At 38.4% G+C, this 22,987-nt stretch overlaps 1 protein-coding gene across 9 annotated transcripts in view; it reads left to right on the forward strand.

The window, feature by feature from the left end:
• LOC143673590 (histone-arginine methyltransferase CARM1-like) overlaps positions 1 to 22,987 on the forward strand; it is a 306,223-nt gene that overhangs the window by 101,029 nt on the left and 182,207 nt on the right. Inside the window, exon 1 of one of the 9 annotated variants that reach the window (XM_077148307.1) lies at positions 10,024 to 10,100. The exons of the other annotated variants lie outside the window; for them this stretch is intronic. The gene's annotated coding sequence lies outside the window, so the exon portion shown is untranslated. Of the gene's footprint in view, positions 1 to 10,023; positions 10,101 to 22,987 lie in introns of those variants that run through there. 9 annotated transcript variants of the gene reach the window in all.

Consider the following 22,987-nt stretch of genomic DNA (forward strand, 5'->3'; position numbering starts at 1 on the left):
TCTTACGATGTCTTTGCATTTAAAGTCTATTTTGACTTTCTTTTGGTTACTGCTTGTGTGAAACATCTTTTTTCCATCCTTTCACTTTCAATCTATTTGTATTCTTGTGTCTAAGATGAGTCTCTTGTAAGCAGCGTGTAGCTGGATTATATTTCTTAATTCATTCTGCCTACCTGTATCTTTTAATTTGTAAGTTTAGTCCATTAACATTCAAAGTTATTACTGAAAAGGCGTTTCTTGAATCCACCATCATAGCCTTTGGATTTTATTTGTCAGATCTATATGTTCTTTTCCTTCTATCTCTTTTTATCCTTTAGGTTACTTTTACTGGTACTCTTCAATTCTATGCCTTCCTCCAGACCTCCCTCTCCTGTCTATTTTTTTTTTCAACTGGCATAATTCCCTTTAGGATTTCTTGTAGGGCCAGTCTCTTGTTGACAGATTCTTTCAGGACTTGTTTGTCTGTGAAAATTTTAATCTCTCCTTCAGTTGTGAAGGACAGTTTGTCCAGGTACAGAATTCTTGGCTGGAAATCTTTCTCTTTCGGAATCTTAAATATATCATACCACTGCCCTCTCGCCTTCATAGTGCCAGTTGAGTAGTCTGAGCTCAGTCTTATGTGGTTTCCCTTGTATGTAGTAGATTGTTTTTCTCTTGCCACTTTCAGGATTTTCTGTTTCTCTTCAACATTTGACAGACTAATTAGTATGTGTCTTGGGGAAGGCCTTATTTGTATTTATTCTATTTGGAGTTCATTGAGCTTCTTTGACTTGCATATTTTTGTCCTTTATAAAAGTTGGGAAGTTTTCCCCCATTATATCCTCAACTAATCTTCTTAGCCCTTTACTCTTCTCTTCTTCTTCTGAGACACTAATGATTCTTATATTTGTGTGCTTTGTTTTGTACATCATTTCTCTCAGATCCAATTCAAAATTTTCCATCTTTTTTGCCATTTGCTGTTTTAAGTGTTTGAAATCAGTTGTCCTGTCCTCTAGTTTGCTTATTCTTTTTTCTGCCTCTTTGAATCTGCTGTTGTGTGTCTAGAGTGTAGCTTTAATTTGGTCTACAGCATCTTTAATCTCTGTGATGTCTACTATTTTTCTACTTATTCTTTCAAATTCCTCTTTATGCTTCTTGATCTCCTGTATGTCATTAGCCATCCCATTAATTTTATTTAGTAGCGTTATATGAACATCTTTGATTAGTTGTTCCAAACTCTGTGTCTCCTCTGGTGTTTTAATTTGGTCATTAGGCTGGACTATATCTGTTCAAATCATGATATGATTAACAATCTTCTGTTGTCTTTGAGTCATGTAAATATCTTAATAAGTTTACTTTGAAAGTTGATTTCCTTCAGTAATCTAAAGCTTTGTATATGTGGGATGGATGTGGAGCAAGATACGGGGTGCCGGGTGAAGCACAACAGTGCAGTGATGTGTTGCAGCACAGGTATAGGCGCAGGTTGGGCATACTATGCTGGTGCCTGTGAGCATGGGTTGCAGTCCATGGGGTTTTGGAGGTGTGATGCAGGAGCTGTGGCTATGGAGTGAAGCTTAGGCAGACCTTGGAGCACAGGAGCAGGGTGCAGCATGGGGGACACAGGGGTAGAGCATGGTGGGAGGCAGATCAGGAAACTGTGTGGATGCATGGGAGCTGGTGTGCAGGCAGGATGTAGATGGGCATGTGGATGTGGGGATCATGGGTACCAGGGAGTAGGGTAGATGGCACAGAGGTCAAGGCATGAGATGGGCAGGGTGTGGATGTGTCTTTGTGCAGGGGGATTGGTCTAGAGAGCCCTGGATGTGGATGTGGGAGTGTGTAGGAGTGGGCAGAGGTCACCGGGGTAGCAGGAGTGGAGGGAGGGTGGCACTGTGTGGGCAGTGCCCTGGTGCAGGTGTGCAGATGTAGAGGGGGTTGAGGCCAGTGTGCATGCATTCACAGGGTGTTGGCTATGTAGCACAGACTTGCCCATGAGCACCTGCCAGCTGTGGGAACAGGGCGCTTGTGCTGGGGGGGTGGGGCAAGTATGCACATTTGTGGGGCAGGGGATTGGGGTGCCAGGGCCAAGAAATCAGTGCATGAATGTGTGGTCACCAAGTGGCGGGGGGATGTGGCTGTGTATAGCTGGGGGAGCAGTGCCCTGGTGTGCTCTAGTCTAAGGGGCATGTGTGCATGCACAGAGCTCAGGGGCAGTGGGCCAGGGTTGTGTCTGCATGGGCTGGGGACAGATGTGGCCCAACTATACAGGTCAGTGCTTGCCTAGAGCTGGGGGGGAGCCTCTGTGGGGGGCATGCACAGATCTGGGAGGGCTATAAACTGATGTACACATGCACAGAGCTCAGGATAGGTAGAATGGGGTTGCCTGACTGTATGAGCTTGGGAAAGATATAGCCTGGGTATGAAGGTAACCTTTATGTGCTGGTGACTGCCTGCAGGGATCAGGGAGGGGAGGTGGGTCTCAGGAGGGGTAGGGTGAGACTGCGCTTGTGCAGAGGAGTGGGTTGGTCTGGGGCAGGTGTGCTTGGGGTGGTGGTGTATGGCAGGTACACATGCAGGTCAGGGGAGGTGGGAGTGCTTGGAGCATGGCGGGGGGTGACTAGGTTCAGATACGTGGGGTGTGGGGTGAGTCTCGGGTCATGGGGCTGCACTGGTAAGGGTAGTATGTTCAAGGGACATGGCTTGGCTTACTTCTTAGATCCCGTCTCCTGATCCATGCACTCCTGTGAACTCTGGGCTTCCATTTGGAAAGGGGTGCATTAGGGTGTGCACCAGCCAGGTAGTCTTCGGTTCTCTGCATCTCGGTTCTTCAGCTTTTGCAACCAGTGCCTCCCTATGTGGTCTAAAAGACCCTCCCAGGTCACTTCCACCCTAGAATCACCATCTCAGTCGCCTTCCTGTCCCTTCTCTAGCTGTTCCTTGAAGTGGGGGTGAATTCTACTTATCCTATTCTGCCATCTTCCTGGAACTCAGAATTCTTTCTTTATATTTGACTTTTGACAGTTTGATTATAATATGTCTTGGTGTGGATCTCTTTAAGTTTATACTATTTTAAGGTTCATTGAGATTCCTGAATGTGTAGATTCCTGTTTTTCAAGAAATTTGGGGAATTTTCAACCCTTGTTTCTTCAAATATTCTTTCAGCCTCGCTCCCCATCTCTTCTCCTTCTGGGACTCCTATTATATGTAGGTTGGTATGCTTGATGGTGTCCCACAAGTTGCTTAGGCTCTCTTCACTTTTCTTCCTTCTTTTTTCATTCTCAGATTGGTCATCTCAGTGGATATAAATTCAAATTAGTTAATTTTTTTGTTGTTGGCCTAAATTTGTTATTCTTCTTTGATGAATTATTTCTTTTAGTGGCCTATCATCACCAGTTCTACTTTTGTTATTTGAACTCTTTGGGACATTCTCTTAGCATTTCTGAGATTTTCCCTAATGCACTTCCCATTGTTTCCTATAGCTTTTTGAGCATATCTACAATATTGGAATATTCAATACTAGAGATACCAAGTTCTGATGCCTGGGATTTTGCAGGGTGAGTTTCTGTTTTTGTTTTTTTTTCCAGAGTATAGCCCATATTTCACTGTATGTTTGCCTTGTAATTCTTTGTTGGAAACTGAACCTTCTGAATATTATAGGAATCAGAGTCTTCCTTCTCCTCAGTTTGCTGTTGCTGCCTGTTGTAGCTCTTGTTCATTTGAGTGACTTTTCTGAGCTAGTATAGTAAAGTCTGTATCCTATTTTGTGTGGTACCTGAGGTCTCTGGTTTGTTAGCTTAACAGCTTAGTGATTTGACAATTTCCCTAAAGCACCTGATACTGAAAAACAACAGCAACAACAATAAAAGCCTCCCAGTCTTTGCCAGTGGACTGTGTTTGTGTTTTGGCACTCCATTACTGAGCTGGAAAGTTTACAACCCTGCCTTAGCCTTCACTTGTTGCTTGCATAGAGCCAGAAGGTCAGTCAAAGGTGAGGATTTAGGGCCTTTCCAGGTCTTTTCTTAGCAATGTGCTCCACTTTGGGCATGCATATGGCTTTTTAGCTTCCCAGTAGTTAAGCGAGGAGCTTTTAAAAACCCTTATTCTTAAAAGTTTTAAAATTCCTAACCTATCTTCCCAGACATTTTGGTGTCTACTGTTTTTATCAACTGTTATTCTTGCATCCGGGTGGCAGTGTCTAATACATTTGCTTTTAAATATTTTTGAAAAATGGCTCTCAGACAATCACCTCTCTCTTGGGAGAGTTCCAAGTTAGGTGAAATAAAGGTACACCTAACTCTCTCTGCACAACTCCTTCAAGTTGTCACAATGCAGGTCAAAACAACCAGCCACAATTCTTTGATAAGAAAGTCTGTTCCGCTTCTTCTGGCACCAGGAATCCTCACTGGGAATGTGGGTGTTATCTTCAAGCCTGTTGCCAAGCTCCGTGGAGCTGTTTCTTGAAGTGCATGAATAGGTTGCAGTAGAGTAGAAGATGATGAGTTTCTCAGATACTAATGAACATGGTCGTAGAAGCCCCCAGCCTGTCACCAGGGCATGTGCTCCACGTCTGGCATGAAGCAGGTGCCCAACCCTTGGTTCCGGCTCCATAGAGGCAGTGCCTTGCTTTCCTGAGAGCAGCTTCTCAGGGCCTGGAGACCCTGGCTTCAAGCAGGCCCCTCAGCGAGACTAGCCCAAAATAGAAATGCTGGCTCTGGACATCTCTGGCTTATTTTTTTAAGTAGCTGTTTTTTCTTTTAAAAGCAAATGTTTATTTTGGTGTCAGTTGTTAGGTAGAAATTCATATCAGGTAGGATTCAGTCCAGCTGCATATAACAGGAAATTCCCAAATAGCAATGCCTTAAAAAAACAAAAGTTTACTTTTCTCTCATGCAAAAGAAATCCAGCAGGAACCAGTCCAGAGCTGGCTCCAGGAAATCTTCAGGGACTTAGCTTCCTTTTAACTCATTACTGTGCCATTCAACTATTCAGACTCATTGGTACAAAGTGGCTGATAGAGCTCCAGCCATCACTTCTACTTTCCAGATAGCAGAATGGAAGAAAGGAGAAGAATGGTAAATAGCCTCTCTTTAAAAAACAAACACTCACCCCAAAATGAAAAAATTACTTCCACTTGAATATCACTGGCTGTAACTTAGTTCTGTGGCCAGACCTAGTTGCAGGTGAGGCTGGGAAATGTGGTCTTTTAGCTGGGTAACCATGTGCCCTGCTAGTACTGAGACTCTACTACTAAACCATAAGGAGTGGGTAGATTTGGATAGGCAGTTAGTGCCTTCAGCTATGGAACAAAAACCTTTTTGAGCAATTTTGCTACACCATTTGTTTAAAAAGTAAACGTTTCCACATTGACATGAAATGCCATCTTTTTCAAATACTTAATTCTTGTATAACAATTTCTGGAATTTTTCCTCTGTTACATTTATTAATCTGTTTATGGAGAAATAGAGAGTCATTCAAACTCTTTGAACTTATTTGTGACTTTAAATGAAATTCAAACTTAAGCCCAATATTGACTTTTGGTTCAGCATAAATATTCTTCATTAAAATAAGGATTTATCCCAGACCATGTTTTTATAGCAAGGGCTTTTGTTTTTCCTTCTTCTCTTTTGCTTTCTATATATCAACAAAATGCATCACATATTTTTCCTTTGACATGATAATATGATATTCATCTATTAATGACTAGAGGAGTGGCTAAAAGTGTGGGGTCTGCAGCCAGACTGCTTGTGTTCAAATTCTGTCTCTACTACATGCAAGCTAAGTAACCATATTACTATTACTAGTCTTGGTACCTCTGTTACTTCACTTGGGGATTAGAGTAATACCTACCTCAGAGTTGTTGTGAAGACTAGAAGTTAATGCATATAAAGGTCTTAGAACAGGTTAGTCACTTCCATAGGAAATATGTACATGATTATTATTATTTTTTGTTGAACCTGGACTAACCATAACTTGTCACAAGGTACTATTATTATGTTTATTATATTATCATTAATAAAAATCATAGCTATATCCCTGCCCCCCCCCCACGTGGAACATGACTCCCAGGGATGTAAACCTCCCTGGCAATATGGGACAGAAATCCTAGGATGTGCCAGGACTCGGCATCAAGGGATTGAGAAAAACTTCTCAACCAAAAGGGGGAAGAGAGAAATGAGATAAAATATAGTGTCAGTGGCTGAGAGATTTCAGAGTCAAGAGGTTATCCTGGAGGTTATTCTTATGCAGTATATAGATATCCCCTTTTTAGTTTATGGGGTATTGGAATGGCTGGAGGGAAGTACCTGAAATTGTAGAGCTGTATTCCAGTAGCCTTGATTCTTGAAGACGATTGTATAATGATAAAGCTTTTACAGTGTGACTGTGTGATTGTGAAAACCTTGTGTCTGATGCTCCTTTGGTCTAGGGTTTGGACAGTTGAGTAAAAAATATGGATTAAAAACAAATAATAGGGGGAACAAAGGTTAAAGTAAATTGAGTAGATTGAAATAACTAATGGTCAATGGGAGGGAGGGGTAAGGGGTGTGGTATGTATGAGGTTTTTTTTTTTCATATTTATTTCTTTTGCTGGAGAGTTTCAAATGTTCAAAAAATTTATCATGATGAACAAACAACTATGAAATGATATTGTGGGCCACTGATTATACACCATGTGTTCTAGTTTGCTAGCTGCCATAATGCAGTATACCAGAATCAGAATGGCTTTTAAAAAGGGGAATTTAATAAGTTAGTAGTTTACAGTTCTAAGGCTGAGAAAATGTCCCAATTAAGTCTATAAAAATGTCCAGTCTAAGGCATCCAGGGAAAGATACCTTGGTTCAAGAAGGCCAATGAAGTTCAGGGTTTCTCTCTCACGTGAGGAGGCACATGGCGAACACATCAGGGCTTCTCTCTCAGCTGGAAAGGCACATGGCAAACATGGCGTCATCTACTAGCTTTCTCTCCTGGCTTCTGGTTTCATGAAGCTCCCTGGGAGGCGTTTTCCTTCTTTATCTCCAAAGGTTGCTGCCTCATGGACTCTCTGCTTCATGGTGCTTGCAGCATTCTCTGCTCTCTCTGAATCTCTCTCATTCTCCAAAATGTTTCCTCTTTTATAGGACTTTAGAAACTAATCAAGACCCACCCAAATGGGTGGAAACATTTGTTTCCTAATCCAGCTTAACAATCACTCTTGATTAAATCACATGTCCAGGGAAATGATCTGATTACAGTTTCAAACATACAGTATTGAATAGGGATTATTCTGCCTTTATGAAATGGGATTTAGATTAAAACATGGCTTTTCTAGGGGACATGCATCCTTTCAAACCAGCACACCATGTATAGAATGTTTGTATGTCAAGAATGTTTGTATGTTTGTTAAGGATTGACAATAAAAATATTTTAAAAATAAACAAAAAACCTATTTATAGAAAGAGTAAATAATATACCCAAGGAGCTAAAGCTAGTAAATGATCTACCCAAGATTTAAACTCAGGTTGTCTCTGTCTTATCTCTATACTCATAATGGAATTTAATCTTTATTTTGGGAGAATCTTTGTTAAGTTTTACTATTGGGTTATACTGGCATTGTAGCTTCATCTAGGAAGCTTTCTGTCTTTTCTCCTGTTCTGGAGTAGTTTAAGGAGTATAGAAACTACTTTTTCCACAAATAATTGATAAAAAAAAATTGCCTGTAAAGCCATCTGGGCCTTCATCATTCTTTTGGAGGAAGTTCTATGGAACCATTTACAATTTTTCTCAGAGCCAGGCTAAAAAGTTTTGAATTACACTTAGGGAACTGACATTTACTGAAATATATTGAGTGTAAGACATTGACTATGTTGTGGGGAGGGGGAAGAGATGAGTAAGGCATGTTAAGAAGCTTGCCAGTTAAGGGGGAGATAAGATTGTCTCAAAACGAGATCAACAGTGTAGGGCATGAAATGAAAGTTATGCAAGAAGACTATGGTTAAGTAATTCCCAGCAAGGCTGACCTCATGGGCTTAAGTAACCCAGGTGAGATGTGAAATGGGGATTTAAGACTGGCTAAGATTCAGGTAAGAAAAAGGAGCATTCTTATATCCGGTTACAAACAAAACGTTCATTTGAGAACAGAATCCCAGAGCTTGTGTACCAAATAAATTTTGAAATTCCTTTTTTTATCCTTTTCATTTTACTTGTCATTGTTTGCTCTGCTACATAATCAGGTCATCTCAGTCAACCCTCCCATAACTCTGAGCATCTGGTTTCTTGTTTAGAGTGAGTATGAGGAACCTCATGACTTAGCTGTGAGGAGCAAATGAGATAAAGGATTTGAAAGGTTCTGACACAAGGTAGCTAGCTGCTCATGTGCCTCATTTCCTTCCCTAGTAATATGATAAGTTGTCAGTCAAAATGGGAATACTAACTAAATTGTGGCATATCCAACCTTTTTTAAAGCCCTGCTCCAATATCCCTGTGCAGACCAATTTCCTAGGACTCGTTACCTTACCTACAAACTACATGAAACGATGCTCCTTCCCTAAACAGGCAGGCTTGTTCATGCCACGAGGGCTCCATACAGGCCATTCTCTCAGCCTGGACTGACCTTTCCTCTTTTCTTCTTCACCATGCCATGAGCTCTCACTTTTCCTCAAAGTCTTAGGTCCAGTGTAATGTGTCCTGGAGAGTTCACCCTATCAAAGTTAGTTGCTTATTTTTCTAGGGTGCTGTGGCACTCTGAGCAGAGTGCTTTTCCTGGTGCTGTGAGTTCCCTCAAGTCTGTGGCTACAGATTAGTTATTTTGGATCTTCCTAGTGCTTCTCAAAGTGACTGGGCTTATAACAGATGCTCATTAATGTTCGTTTGGTGTGCACGTATGAATGAATCACAAAAGCAAGGCTCATAGACTCTTGGTTCTGCCATGTCTGCTGCAGACTGAAGAAAAAAAAAATGAACCTGTAGAGCAACTCTTGACAACAGTATTGTTATTTTATGCTGTTTCATCAGACTCTCTGAATTTTTGTTGTTATAGCTGGTAAACACCAATTGGAGCAATTATTCCTGACTGAGTGACTACAAAAAAATAATGTATAGTCTATGGAAACCACAAAAAGAAAGCTGGTCTGAGAAAACTCTCTTCAGGGCGGGCCATGGTGGCTCAGCAGACAGAGTTCACGCCTGCAATTCCCAGTGCCTGCCCATGCAAAAATAAAGAAAACTCTCTTCAAACAGGACATAGATCCTATAACACTTTGGTTGCCTTAAAGAGATTTTCACAATGAAATTAAATTCAAATTTGAGAGCAACATCATTTTCATAGAAAGTAGCATTTTACATTCCTATGGAGAGAGGAGAAATTGACCTCTTATCATAACTGCAAAGACTTTTTTATAGACCAAATGACTGAAACTATTCACCAAAGTTTAAAATAAATGTCAACAAAGAATAATCAAATTTCTTGATTGACACTTTGATATCTGTAATGCCCTGAGGTTTTATTCTCTTTATTTTTATGTGATTTAAGTAGCTAAAAGGTTTCTGTGGCTGTGCAAGTACAATGGTTTTACCCAGTAAGCGTTTATCAATCATATTCAAGGTGCCGAGCACTCTGTTGGAAATAGTGGATATGTATCTGAAAGGAAAGAGTTGAGATTTGATAAAGAAAAAAATGCTTCGTATTCCTTTTACTGAAAGTTCTAGCAACAATCTATCTGGTGCCTAGTTGCTTTCCCACCTTGAGAAAAGGAAAGGTTCCCATTTGAAATGGACACTGATAAATTAGGTAATATTTTCAGTCGCAGAAAGGGACGTGTATCACTTCACAATACTTCCTGCTGTTCCAATTCACATCTCTACTGTCACCATATTTCAAAACCCTTTTTTGGAGGGCAGCTGGGAGCTAGTTTAGATATGGAGTATGGCATAAGTTTAGGGGGCAGGGTTGGCAAGAAGTAGGAAAAGGTAGATTGGGAGTTTATATTTTGAGGTATTCCGTCGGGGAATTTTTGAAGGTTAGAGCAGAACATTTCAATGATTGCACCTGTGCTTTGTTCATTTTAATTGGATGGCTCTGAATTGTGTGGTTCCAGACTCAATTGCACAGAGCAGATAACAGTGGAGAGGCTATCACAGTCGTCCAGGTGAGATGTAATGAGACTACAGATTGGCCAAGGTCAGGGCTCAGGCAAAGATCCTTTTGTCAAAAGCACACTCCATAAAATGAAAAATTGACAAATTGGAACCCATCAAAATTGATAAGTCTTGTTTTGTGAAGTATACTGTTAAGAGGATAAAAACACAAACTACAGTGTAGGAGAAAATATTTTCAAACCACATATCTGACAAACATTACTCTCTAAAACATTACTCTCTAAAATATATAAAGAATTCTTAAAACTCAACAGAAAATCAAGCCAAACAGTCCATTTCAACGTAGGTAGAAACATGAACAGACATTTACTGAAGAAGATATACAGATGGCAGATAAGTATGTGAAAGGATGTTCAACATCATAAACCAACAGGGAAATGCAAATTAAAACCATGAGCTATCACTATGCAACTATCAAAATGTCTAAAATAGAAAATAGTGACAACATCAAATGCTGAGGAAGATGCAGAGAAAGTAGATGACTTGTCCATTGCTAAAGTGAAAGTTAAATGAAATGGTTGCTCTGGAAACCTAGTTGTTACTTATAAAACTATGAATGTAATTACATATGACTCAACATTTTTACTTTTGGGTATTTATCTCAGAAAAATGAAAATTTATGTTCACACAAACATGTACATGAATGTTCATTGCAACTTTATTTATAATAGCCCCAAACCAGAAATGGCCCAGATATCCTTCAACAAGTGAATGGTTACATAGCGGTATATCCATATTGGAGAATACTGAGAATATTGCTCAGAATATTGAGCAATAAAAAGGAGCAAACTATTGATACATGGAACAATTTGGATAAATCTCCAGGAAATTATGAGTGAAAAAAAGCCAATCCTGAAAGGTTACTGTGCTAATTTGAAAGGGTTTGTGCAGCCTAGAAAATGTCTTAATCCTAATCCAATCTAGTGGAAGTGCTGTGCTTTGTGGATTAATTAGATTACGTCCATGGAGATCTGACTTGCCCAATTGTGGCATTAACTTTTGAAGAGAGGGCGATGTGTCTCCACTCATTCCACATGGATCTTGTTTAGTTTACTGGAATCCTTTAAAAGAGAAAATATTTTGGAGAAAGCCACAGAATGATGAGAGAACCACAAAGTCCAGCTGCCAGTGACCTTTGGAGGCAAAGAAGGAGAACATCCCTGGGGAGCTTCATGAAGCAAGAGGCCTAGAGAGGAAGCTCTTAGATGTCACTGTGTTCACCATGTACCTTTCCAGTTGAGAGAGAAACCCTGAACTTCATCAGCTTTTCTTGAGTGACGGTAACCTCTTATTGGTGCCTTTATTTGGACATTTTTATAGACTTAGTTTAATTGGGACTTCCTCAGCCTTAGAATTGTAAACTAGCAACTTATTAAATTCCCCTTTTTAAAAGCCATTCTGTTTCTGGTATATCGCATTCTGGCAGCTAGCAAACTAGAACAGTTGCATACTGTATGATTCCATTCATTTAACGTTTTTGAAATGACAAATGTTTTTAAATGGAAAACCAATTAGTGGTTGCTCGGGTTTATGAACAAGGGAAAGGGAAGAGTTTGTGTAAGTGTAAAGGGGTAACATGAAGTATTGTTTTGGTGATGAGATTGTTCAGTATCTTGACTGTGGTGGTGAATACACAAACCTTTCTCTCTGATAAAAGTGTAAAGAGCTAAATACTCGTAAATATACTTCACACAAAAATTTAAGTAAAACTAGAGAAATGTGAATAGGATTGGTAGATTGTAACATTGTAAATATCCTGGTTGTGATGTTATTTTATAGTTTTGCAAAATATTACTACTGGGGAAACTAGGTTAAGTATATATAGGAACTTTGAATTATTTCTTACAACTGCATATAACTTGAAAATTATCTTAATAAAAATTTCAGTTAAAAAATAGATGTTGATGAAGTTTTGATAGAATATCTTATCCTCCAAGTGGTAGAGGCTTTCATATAACACCTGATTGACTTTACTGCAATCTGGATCTATGCACATATAAGAGAACAGACATCATCCTGCGTTATAGAGACTGAGGCAGCCCTGAGATGGAGAGGGAATTGCCCTGAGTGAAGATCCTAATGACCTGTATGTAATATGGTCCTTCTTCTGCCACACATTGGTGTCTGTTCCAAACGAAATGATTTCACGTCTTGGAGATAGTGTCCCCATCTGTGAAATCGGACCAGGCTGCCTCTGAGGTCTTACAGCTCTGACATTCCAGGGTGGTTAAATACGTGCCGAATGATCCAGCCAGCAACCCCCCGGAAGCTTCTCATTTCTCTTTTAGTCCCTCCACCACCAGCTCTACCCACCCCACACATACTTTATTCTCCTCGGGTATCCATTTTTCTTTAAGCTATTAAATAAACTATTAATTAAGCTATTAACTATTAATAGTTAATTTAATTAATTTAGCTATTAATTAGTTCATTTTCTACCCTTTTACACATCAGCCCTCTACCCAGGCTTAAGGTGTTACCTCCTCTCCCAAACCCTGCTGAAAAAGCAGGCTTGCATTCTAGGTGCAGAAGTCTCTTAAAGAGAAGAAAGCTTGAAAAACTAAAATTTTAATAGTAAAAATATTAGATATCAGATTGGACATGATTGTTTTGGCCAAGGTCCTCTTCCCAACTTGTAGCCATTATTTTAGGATCATGGACAAGTTATACAAACCTGCATGAGCCTCAGTTTCTTGATGTGTCATTCTGAGGTATTATGACTTACCTCACATGAATCATTTATACGAAGTACCCGGGATAGTACCTGAGCCATAGAGGCACTCATAACAATGTGCCTTTAATTTCCTTATGCCTCTCCCTTAAATGACCCTCAAATGATAGTAGCTGATACAATTAGCTTCACTAGCCTTAACTTGAAGGTTATGGTCACATCACTTTCATTTCTCCAGTTAATAATTTGAAGTTCTTTCTAACCACATTATCAAAAATTTCCCTCTCATGTCTCTCTCTATCTCTCAGTCTTTAGATTATGTAAAAACTAAAGGGACTTTCTTATTATAATGGGATTGTACTGAGTTGATTAATGTTCCCTTAAAATTTGTATCCTAGATACAAAAACTCAAAAATGGACAGCACAATAATACCTAATTGTAAAGTAATCATGTTAAAACACTGAATGAAGCTGCATCTGAGCTATAGGTTTTTTTTTTTGTCTGTCTGTTTGTTTGTTTGTCTTTTTTTTTTTGCTATTATTATTATTTTTATTTTTTCTCTATATCAACATTCTATATCTTTTTCTGTTGTTTTGCTAGTTCTTTTCCTAAATCGATGCAAATGTACTAAGAAATGATGATCATGCATCTATGTGATGATGTTAAGAATTACTGATTGCATATGTAGAATGGAATGATTTCTAAAAAAAAAAAAAATTTGTATCTACCTGGAGCCTGTGAATGTGATCTTATTTGGAAATAGAGTCTTTGCAAATGTAATTAAGTGAGATGAAGTCAGAATCCAATATAACAGGTGAGGAACCATATAACAGGGAAATATGAACACAGGCAGACAGATACACAGGAGAGAAGACCACGTGGAGCTGGAGGCAAAGTTAGGAATTGAGTGCCACAAGCCAGGGGATGCCAGGGACTACCAGCAACCACTAGTGACCAGAAAGAGGCAGGAAGCATCCTAGAGCCTTCAAAGAGAGCATGGCGCTGCCAAGACCTTGATTTTTGGACTTCTAGCCTCTAGAACGGAAAGACAATGAATTTCTGTTGCTCTAAGTCATCCAGTTTATGTAATTTTGCAGCACTTCTAGAAAAATAATACAGGGGCAAACCCTGCTTTTAGGTTTCAGACAATGAGTGAAACAGAGTCTGACCCATCCACTAGTTGGCTTGCACTTTTGACTGCAAAAGCATGATGGACATGGACAAACAGTTACTGACACGCAGGAATTCAGGGATTATTATTCTCCTTACATTTCCTGAGGAACCTAGTAAAGAGTTTTTTTCAATAAGTCCTTCCTAAGGGCTCTACTAGAGACTGGCTTTGGGCAACCAAAATGATGAGAGGAACATCTACCTATGGACTGGTGATGAGCTTTAACTATGTAGTTACTAAATCAGGATTTTTAAAAGGCAGTGATTATGGGTGGTTCAGTGGTAGAATGCTTGCCTGCCATGTGGGAGACCCAGGTTCGGTTTCTAGACCATGCACCTGCCTCCCCTCCAAAAATGGCAATGATTATACGATGTGATGGCTAAATGATTTGACAGTGTAGATTTAGTATAACTATAAAATGAAATGGAGGAGAAATGGGTTAGCATTTGCCAAAACTTAAAAAAAAAATAGAAAAAATAAAACCAAACAGCTGTTTCAGTAATCATAACTGGTGTTGATATTATTATTGTTATTCTGAGACTGATAATATGCTCTTTAAAAGCACCTATTCCATCTCTCTGTCTCTATTTCTTGCCTGTGGCAGAGGTCCCAATTGTAAACCCATCATTCTGTAAGTCCCTTTCTTCCTGTTTTTGTTTCCTTGCTGCTAAAACAAATACCATGCAATGGGTTGACTTAAACAATGGGAGTTTATTGGCTCATAGTTTTGAGACTAGAAGTTCCAAATTGAGGTGCCAGTAAGATGATGGTTTCTCTCTGAAGACTGTGGCATTCTGGTGCAGACTGCCAGCTATCCTCGGTTCTTGATTTTTCTATCACATGACAATGCACATAGCAGTGTCTTTTCTTTTTGGAGGGGGTTCCATTAACTTCTAGCTTCTGGCTGCTCCTTGTGGCTTCTTTTTCCATCTGACTTTTATTCTGCTTATAAGGGACCCCACTAATAAGGATTAAAGCCCAACCTGATTCAGAGGGGTCACCCCTTAACTGAAGCAATGTACTGAAGAGATCTTATTGACAAGGGGTTCACAGCCACTAGAATGTGGACAAGACTAAAAACCCGTCCAAAGTGGAGCATACAATTTAATCCACCACGCTTCGTTTTCCTTCTTATGCCTGTCTTCCTATCCTCTCCAATTCTTTCTGCCATTAACTTTTTTTGGGGGGGGGCGGGGGGTGCAGTGGGGAAGTGGTGAGCCAGGAATTGAACCCTGGTCTCCCGCGTGGCAGGAGAGAATTCTACCACTGGACTGCCCTTAACACCCTTCTACCATTAACGTTTGCCCCTTTCAATCTAAATCAGTCAGCTCTTTTTCAGTTTTTCTTCATTACCAGTATTCCAGCAGGCAAAAACCTATAATCTAATTTGTCAAATATAAAATTCTCTCTACCAAGTAGAGGAAGTGAAGAAGCTGTAAATATGTCATTTATTGCTATTTTGTCATATCTTATAGGAAATTGTACTGTTCGTATGATCGCTGTTGATGCCTAATTTTAGTATTAGATTTCTTGGAGTTCCATAATCTTTTCCTTTACAATCATTTTCTCTAGTTAAGTATGTTAAAAAATATATCAACTGCACAGCTGCCTATATGCTTTACTACATCCATATAGGTGCTACCTATGGAACCATTTTTTTTTCTTACCCATCTCTAGGAAACACACCTCCTTAGGTAGACAACTTCCTATTTCTAGCTAGGAAAAACTAAAAGAGTCAGTTAGCTTAGGGCTGGTATAGGAGCCATATTAACAGGTCATGAGTTCTGTTCTGTCTCTGAATTTATATATAAAAATATTTCAGAACCTTCTGTGTGGGGCCTGAATTGTAATGTTCTTGGTCAGCTAAGGTTATAGCTTTCCTGTGGTGACTGGAAATCAGTCACCATTTGTATTTGTATCAGCTGCAAGGAAGGGGCGGGTGCATGTGGAAAAGGAAAGTATTGGTTAAGAAAGGCAAGGATAATCTCTTGACCTTAACCAATGGCATCTTCCGTGTTTCCTTGTCTGCATGTGTAAACTGGGTAGATCTATTTTTTTGTTTTTGGTGTTCCCTGGAAGTTTTGTCACATGAGGCAGAAGAGAAAGGTAGAGTTAGATGTCTGGATCCACCATCATTTTTTTGAGAGACCCCTGGGAGAACAAGAAACTTTTCATTAAGGAGGAAATGACAGGGCTCTGAATTTCCTAAAGCTTCTAAATTCTGTTCCTTTGATGCTACCAGCACCTCAGGCCTTGTTCTTTGAAGAAGTAGCAGAATGTGTCACTGATGAGAGCACAGTTCAAAAGCAGAACGATAGTAGATTCAGAGAACAAGTCAGCCTAGCTGGGTCACTGAAAAAATGGCTGAGATATTTATAAGAAGATCAGTTGTTCTGTGACTATAGTTAGTAATAGTAGAAGCAGCACTAATAACTTAATAGAACGATAGATGCCCTCTGCATTAGTACATCATACATTGGAAATTATCTCTGTGCCATCCATGCTCTCCACCAAAGTTGTATTTCTTCACCTTAATTTATATGTCTCTCAGTGGTTTTCAAAAAATCATATTCTGTCAGTTTTCTAATGAAAATTCTTTGAATTAAAAAAGACGCACTTCGCAGTTGATAATGCACTCCCCCGTGAACTAGTTGTTCTTTAATAATAATCCATTTGTTAAGAGAATTTATTTAGAATGTTTGTTGCACCAATATGGTCAAAAGACAGGAAGGGGAATTGATACAAAAGTTGCAATGTTAACAAACAAAGAAACAAGGGAAAATATTCATTTCCGTGAATAACTTAAAAATTTATTGTTATCATTTATCATGATATATATTTATCATTTAAAATAATGGTGATATTGGATGCAGTAACACCTCAATAAATATGTTTGAGTGAATGGAGTAACATTTTATACTATTAAATGTGAAAACCTTTAAAAGAATGATAATACCTACAGAAAATGAGAATGTGGTGAAATTAGTAATGGTAATGTGTTTTTTTATGCAATTTTATTGAGATATATTTACATACAATACAATAATTGAAAGTTTGTAGTCAGTGGTTCACAGTATCATCATATAGCTTTACATTTATCACAATCAATTTTTGAACATTTTCATTACTCCAAAAAAAAAAGTTAGAATACAAGTAAAAAAAGAACACCCAATGTGTTACCCAAAGTAATGCCTTTTTACTTTCCTGACAAAATTATTTGATGCATAAAAGTGTTTAATTCTGAGGAGCTCCCATTTATCTATTTCTTTTTTTTTCTTTGTATGCTGTATGGTGGGGGTCAGATTTTGTTCTTTTTCCATTTGAATATCCCCTTATTGTAGCATCATCTATTGAATTTTGGGTTTGGTTTGGTTTTTTGTTTGTTTGTTTGTTTTGCTTTGTTTTTTGAGGAGTAAGTACATGGGCCAGGAATTGACCTGGGTCTCGTGCATAGCAGGTGAGAATTCTACCACTGAATTACCCTTGCGTCCCCTCTATTTCCTTTTTTTATTGCTTGTACTTTTGGCTAAGGTCTAGAAAACCATGTACTATCACAAGATCTATAAGATATTTACCTATATTTTCTTCTAAAAGTTTTATAGTCTTAACTCTAATGTTTAAGTCTTTGAACAATTTGAGTTAATTTTTGTATAAGATGTGAAATATGGTCCTCTTTCACTCTTTTGTATAGGGCTGTCCAGTTTCCAAACACCATTTAATGAAGAGGCTGCTCTGTCCCTGTAGAGTGAGCTTGTCTGCCTGGTCAAAGATCAGTTGTCTGTTGATGAGAGAGCCTATTTCTGAACATTCAGTATGATTCCATTGGTCAGTATATCTATCTTTATGTCAGCACCATGCTGTTTTGACCACTGCAACTTTGTAATATGCTTTAAAGGCAGGTAGTGTGGGATCTCCTACTTCATTTTTCTTTCTCAAGATATTTTTAGCTATTCATCGTACCCTGCCCTTCCAAATAAATTTGGTTATTGTTTTTTCTATTTCTGCAAAGTAAGTTGTTGGGATTTTAATTGGTATTGCATTGAATCTATAAATCAATTTGGGTAGAATTGACATCTTAACTATATTTAGTCTTCAAATCCATAAACACAATATGTCCTTCCATTTATTTAGGTCTTCTTTGATTTCTTTTAGCAATTTCTTGTACTTTTCTGTGTATAGGTTTTTGTGGCCTTGGTTAAATTTATTCCTAAATATTTTATTCTTTTGGTTGCTATTGTAAATGGAATTTTTTTCTTTATTTCCTTCTCGTATTGCTCATTACTAGTGCATAGAAACTCTAGTGATTTTTTTTGGTGTTGATCTTGCACTTTACCATGTTACTGTACTCATTTATTAGCTCTAGTAGCTTTGCTATAGATTTTTTCTATATATAGTATCATGTCATCTGCAAATGGTGAAAGTTTTACTTCTTCCTTTCCAATTTGGATGCATAACTTATTTCCTTGTCTAATTTCCCGAGCTAGAACTTCCAGCACAATGTTGAATAACAGTGTGACAGTGGGCATCCTTGTCTTGTTTCTGATCTTAGAAGGAAAGATTTCAGTCTTTCCCCATCGAGTATGATTAACTATGGGTGTTTCATGTATTCCCTTTATCATGTTGAGGAAGTTCCCTTCTATTCTTATCCCTTGAGTTATTTTAATTAAAAAAAGATGTTTTAATTTTGTCAAATGCCTTTTCTGCTCAATCAAGATGATCATGTCGTTTTTCTGTTTTGATTTATTGATTTGGTGTATTACATTAACTGAAATTCTTGTGTTGAACCAGCCTTGCATACCTGGAATAAATCCTACTTGATAATGGTGTATAATTCTTTTAATGTGCTGCTGGATTCAATTTGCTAGTATTTTGTTGAGGATTTTTGCATCTGTGTTTATTAGAGAGATTAGTCTCTAATTTTCTTTTCTTGTTATATCTTTCTCTGGCTTTGGTAGTAGTGTGATGCTGGCTTCATAGAATGAGTTCTGTAGCTTTGTCTCTTCTTCAGTTCCTTTGAAGAGTTTGAGCAGGATTTGTATTAATTCTTTCTTGAATGCTTGGTAGAATTCACATGTGAAGTCATCTGGTCCTGGACTTTTCTGTTTGGGGAGCTTCTTGATGACTGACTCAATCTCTTTACTTGTAATTGGTTTGTTGAGATTGTCTATTTCTTCTTGAGTCGATGTTGCTTGTTCATGCTTTTCTAGGAATTTCTCCATTTTGTCTACATTGTCTAGTTTATTAGCATATAGTTGCTCATACTATCCTCTCATTATCTCCTTTATTTCTGTGGGATCAGTTGCTATGTTATATCTCTCGTTTCTGATTTTATTTATTTGCATCCTTTCTTTCACTTTTTTTTTTTTTTGTCAGCCTAACTAAGGGTCCATAGTTTTATTGATTTTCTCAAAGAACCAACTTCTGGTTTTGTTGATTCTTTCTATTGTTTTAATGTTCTCAATTTCATTTACTTATGCTCTTATCTTCTTTATTTCTTCCATTCTGTTCACTTTGGCATTAGTTTGCTGTTGTTGAGTTCCTCCGGGTGAGCGGTTAATGCCATGATTTTTACTTTCTTCATTTTTACTACAGGCATTTAGCACAGTAAATTTCCCTTTCAGTACTGCCTTTGCTGCAACCAACAAGTTTTGATATGTTGTGTTTTCATTTTCATTTGCCTCAAGATATTTGCTGATTTCTCTTGTAATTTCTTGACCCACTGGTTGTTTAAGAGTGTGTTGTTTAGCCTCCATATATTTGTGAATTTTCCTGTGTTCTGCCTGTTATTGACTTTAAACTTCATCAGATTATGATCCAAGGAAGCGTTTTGTATAATTTCAATCTTTTTAAATGTATTGAGTCTTGTTTTTTGGCCCAACATGTGGTTTATCCTGGAGAATGATCCATGAGGACTTGAGAAAAATGTGTATACTACTGTTGTAGGCTGCAGTGTTCTATAAATGTCTGTTAAGTCTCATTCATTTGTCATATTATTAAAAATCTGTCTCTTTATTGATCCTCTGTCTAGGTGTTCTATCCATTGATGAGAGTGGTGTATTAAAGTAGAGATGTCTACTTCTCCTTTCAGTGTTGTCAGTGTGTGTCTCATGTATTCTGGGCACTCTTGCTCAGTGCATAAATATTTATGATTATTATGTCTTCTTGATTAATTGTTCCTATTTATTAATACATAGTGTCCTTCTTTGTCTCTTAATTGTTTTACATTTGAAGTCTAATTTGTCTGGTACTAGTATAACTACCCTTGCTCTTTTCTGGGTGCTATTTGTGTGAAACATCTTTTTACAACCTTTTAACTTTGAATGTTTTTGTCCTTGAGTCTGCAATGAGTCTCTTATAGACAGTATAGAGTTGGGCCCTGTTTTTTAATCCATTCTGCCAGACTGTGTGTTTTGATTAGTGTTCTAGTTTGCTAGCTGCCGGAATGCAATATACCAGAAATGGAATGGCTTTTAAAAAGGGGAATTTAATGAATTGCTAGTTTACAGTTCTAAGGCTGAGAAAATATCCCAATTAAAAAAAGTCTATAGAAATGTCCAATCTAAGGCATCCATCCAGGGAAAGATACCTTGGTTCAAGAAGGCCAATGAAGTTCAGGGTTTCTGTCTCAAGTAAGAAGGCACATGGCGAACAGTCAGGGCTTCTCTTTCAGCTGGAAGGGCACGTGGTGAACATGGTGTCATCTGCTAGCTTTCTCTCCTGGCTCTACAAAAAGGGACTCTCTCCAAAATGTTTCCTCTTTTAATGGATTCCAGTAAGCAACTCCACCTTCAGTGGGTGGAGACATACCACCCACTAGACATCTAATCAAAAGTTACCACCCACAATTGGGTGGGTCACATCTTCATGGAAACAATCAAAATGCTCCTACCCAACAATATTGAATGAGGATTACAGGGCATGGCTTTTCTGGGGTCCAGCACAGATTCAGATCAGCACGATTAGGGAGTTTAATCTATTAACACTTAATGTTATTGCCATAAAGGTAGTACTTTCGGGGAGACAGGTCCAAGATGGCAGTTTAGCAAGGTCTGGAATTTAGTTCATCCTCCAGAGCAGCTAGTAAATAGCCATGAACAGTACAGAACAACTGCTGGGACCACATCTGTGACCGGACACACAGCATACACCAGTCTGGACAAGCTAGACCAGCTGCAAGCCTCCCCAGAACTGTGAGTCTCCCAAGCCATGGAGGCTGGTGCCCCTCCCCAACAGCCTGGTTCCCAGAGGGGAAAGGCAAGAGCTTTACTAACAGCAAGGAGCTGAGCTCAACTAAGTTCCAATTGTGGAATTAATTAACCAATTCTGACTACTAAAAATAGACCCCAGCTCAGCTCAGTAGGAGCTGAGGTTGCTGGTTTTTTGCCTGGTAGAGTGGGGGCAGGGCTGACAGAAAAAGAAAAAAAAAAAAAAACAGACGTTTTTTCCAGATTGGACAGTACAAAATACTTGAAAAGGTCTGGGCCCTGAAGGAAAATAAAAGCAGTACTGTCTTGTACCATTTTGTTTTTTGATTTTATATGTCGTATGTATTTTTTCCTTTTGTATACTTACTGATAGTCTTCCTTTCCACACAGATCTCTCTCTCTCTCTCCTCTATTTCTTATCTGCCTGAGTGTTCTCTTTTGTATTCCTTATAGAGCCGTTCTCTTAGTCACAAACTCTCTTGGTGACTGTTTTCTGAAAATATTTTTAACTCTCCCTCATTTTTTTTTTAACATGGGCAGGCACTGAGAATCGAACCCAGGTCCTCTGGCATAGCAGGTGAGCATTCTTGCCTGCTGAGCCACCGTGGTCTGCCCTCCCTCATTTTTGAAGGACAGTTTTTCTGGATATAGAATTCTTGATTAGCAGTTTTTCTCTTTCAGAATCTTAATATCATACTGCTGCCTTCTTGCCTCCATGGTTTCTGTTGAGAAATCCACACATAATCTTATTGAGCTTCCCTTGTATGTGATGGATAGATTTTCTCTTGCTGCTTTCAGAATTCTCTCTTTGTGTTTGACATTTGACAATCTGGTTAGTATGTATCTTGAAGTAGGTCTATGTGGATCTATTCTGTTTGGGGTATGCTGCATTTCTTGGATCTGTAATTTTATGTCTTTCATAAGAGATGGGAAATTTTCAGTGATTATTTCTTCCATTATTCTTTCTGCCCCTTTTCCCTTCTCTTTTCCTGCTGGAACACCCATAATGCCTATATTTTGTTCACTTCATGTTGGCATTTAATTCTCTGAGAACCTGCTCCTATTTTTCCATTCTTTTCTCTATCTGTTCTTTTTTTGTGTATAGGATTTCAGATGCCCTTTTCTCTAGTTCACTAATCCTGTCTTCTGCTGTTTTCTATTGTATTTTGTATAAGTTTCCATGGTATTTTTTATCTCTTCTGTTGTGCCTTTCATTCACATAAGTTCTGTCATTTATTTTTTCAATCTTTCAAATTTTTCTTTATGGTCACCCAATTTCTTCTTTATGTCCTTTGTCTCTTTTGCCATATATTTCCTTAACTCATTGATTTGATTTTTGACTTGATTTAATATTAATTAGTTGTTTCAACTCCTGTATCTCATTTTCAAGTGTTAGTTTGTTCCTTTAACTGGGTCAGTGTTGTTAATATTATTTTTCCTGGTATGACTCATAATTTTTTGTTGGTGTCTGTTTCTGATCTCCTTGATTAGTTTGTCCTGGAGACCGTTTTCACTCTTTTACCTAGGGCTTTCTTGTTGATTAGCTTTGTTCTCTATTTCTTGGCATTCAGTTCAGTTTATTTTAGACCTCTATCATATCTTCTATTTAACTGTTTAGAATATTTCAGCTCTTGTTTTTCTCATTCTTGCTCTATCTAAAATGGAACCTTTAAAAAATTTTTCAGGATGATCTCCCCAAATATCATTGACCCTAGTCAGATTTTCCCAGACAAGACAGGCCCAGATCTCAGGAGAAGGGTGTAATCAGTATCAAGTTTCTCTGGGGATGAGACCCAGTAGCTTGTTAGAGATTCTTGTGAAGCTCCTAG

This window comes from Tamandua tetradactyla, chromosome 2 (genome assembly GCF_023851605.1).
Source record: "Tamandua tetradactyla isolate mTamTet1 chromosome 2, mTamTet1.pri, whole genome shotgun sequence".
Classification (NCBI taxonomy): domain Eukaryota; kingdom Metazoa; phylum Chordata; class Mammalia; order Pilosa; family Myrmecophagidae; genus Tamandua; species Tamandua tetradactyla.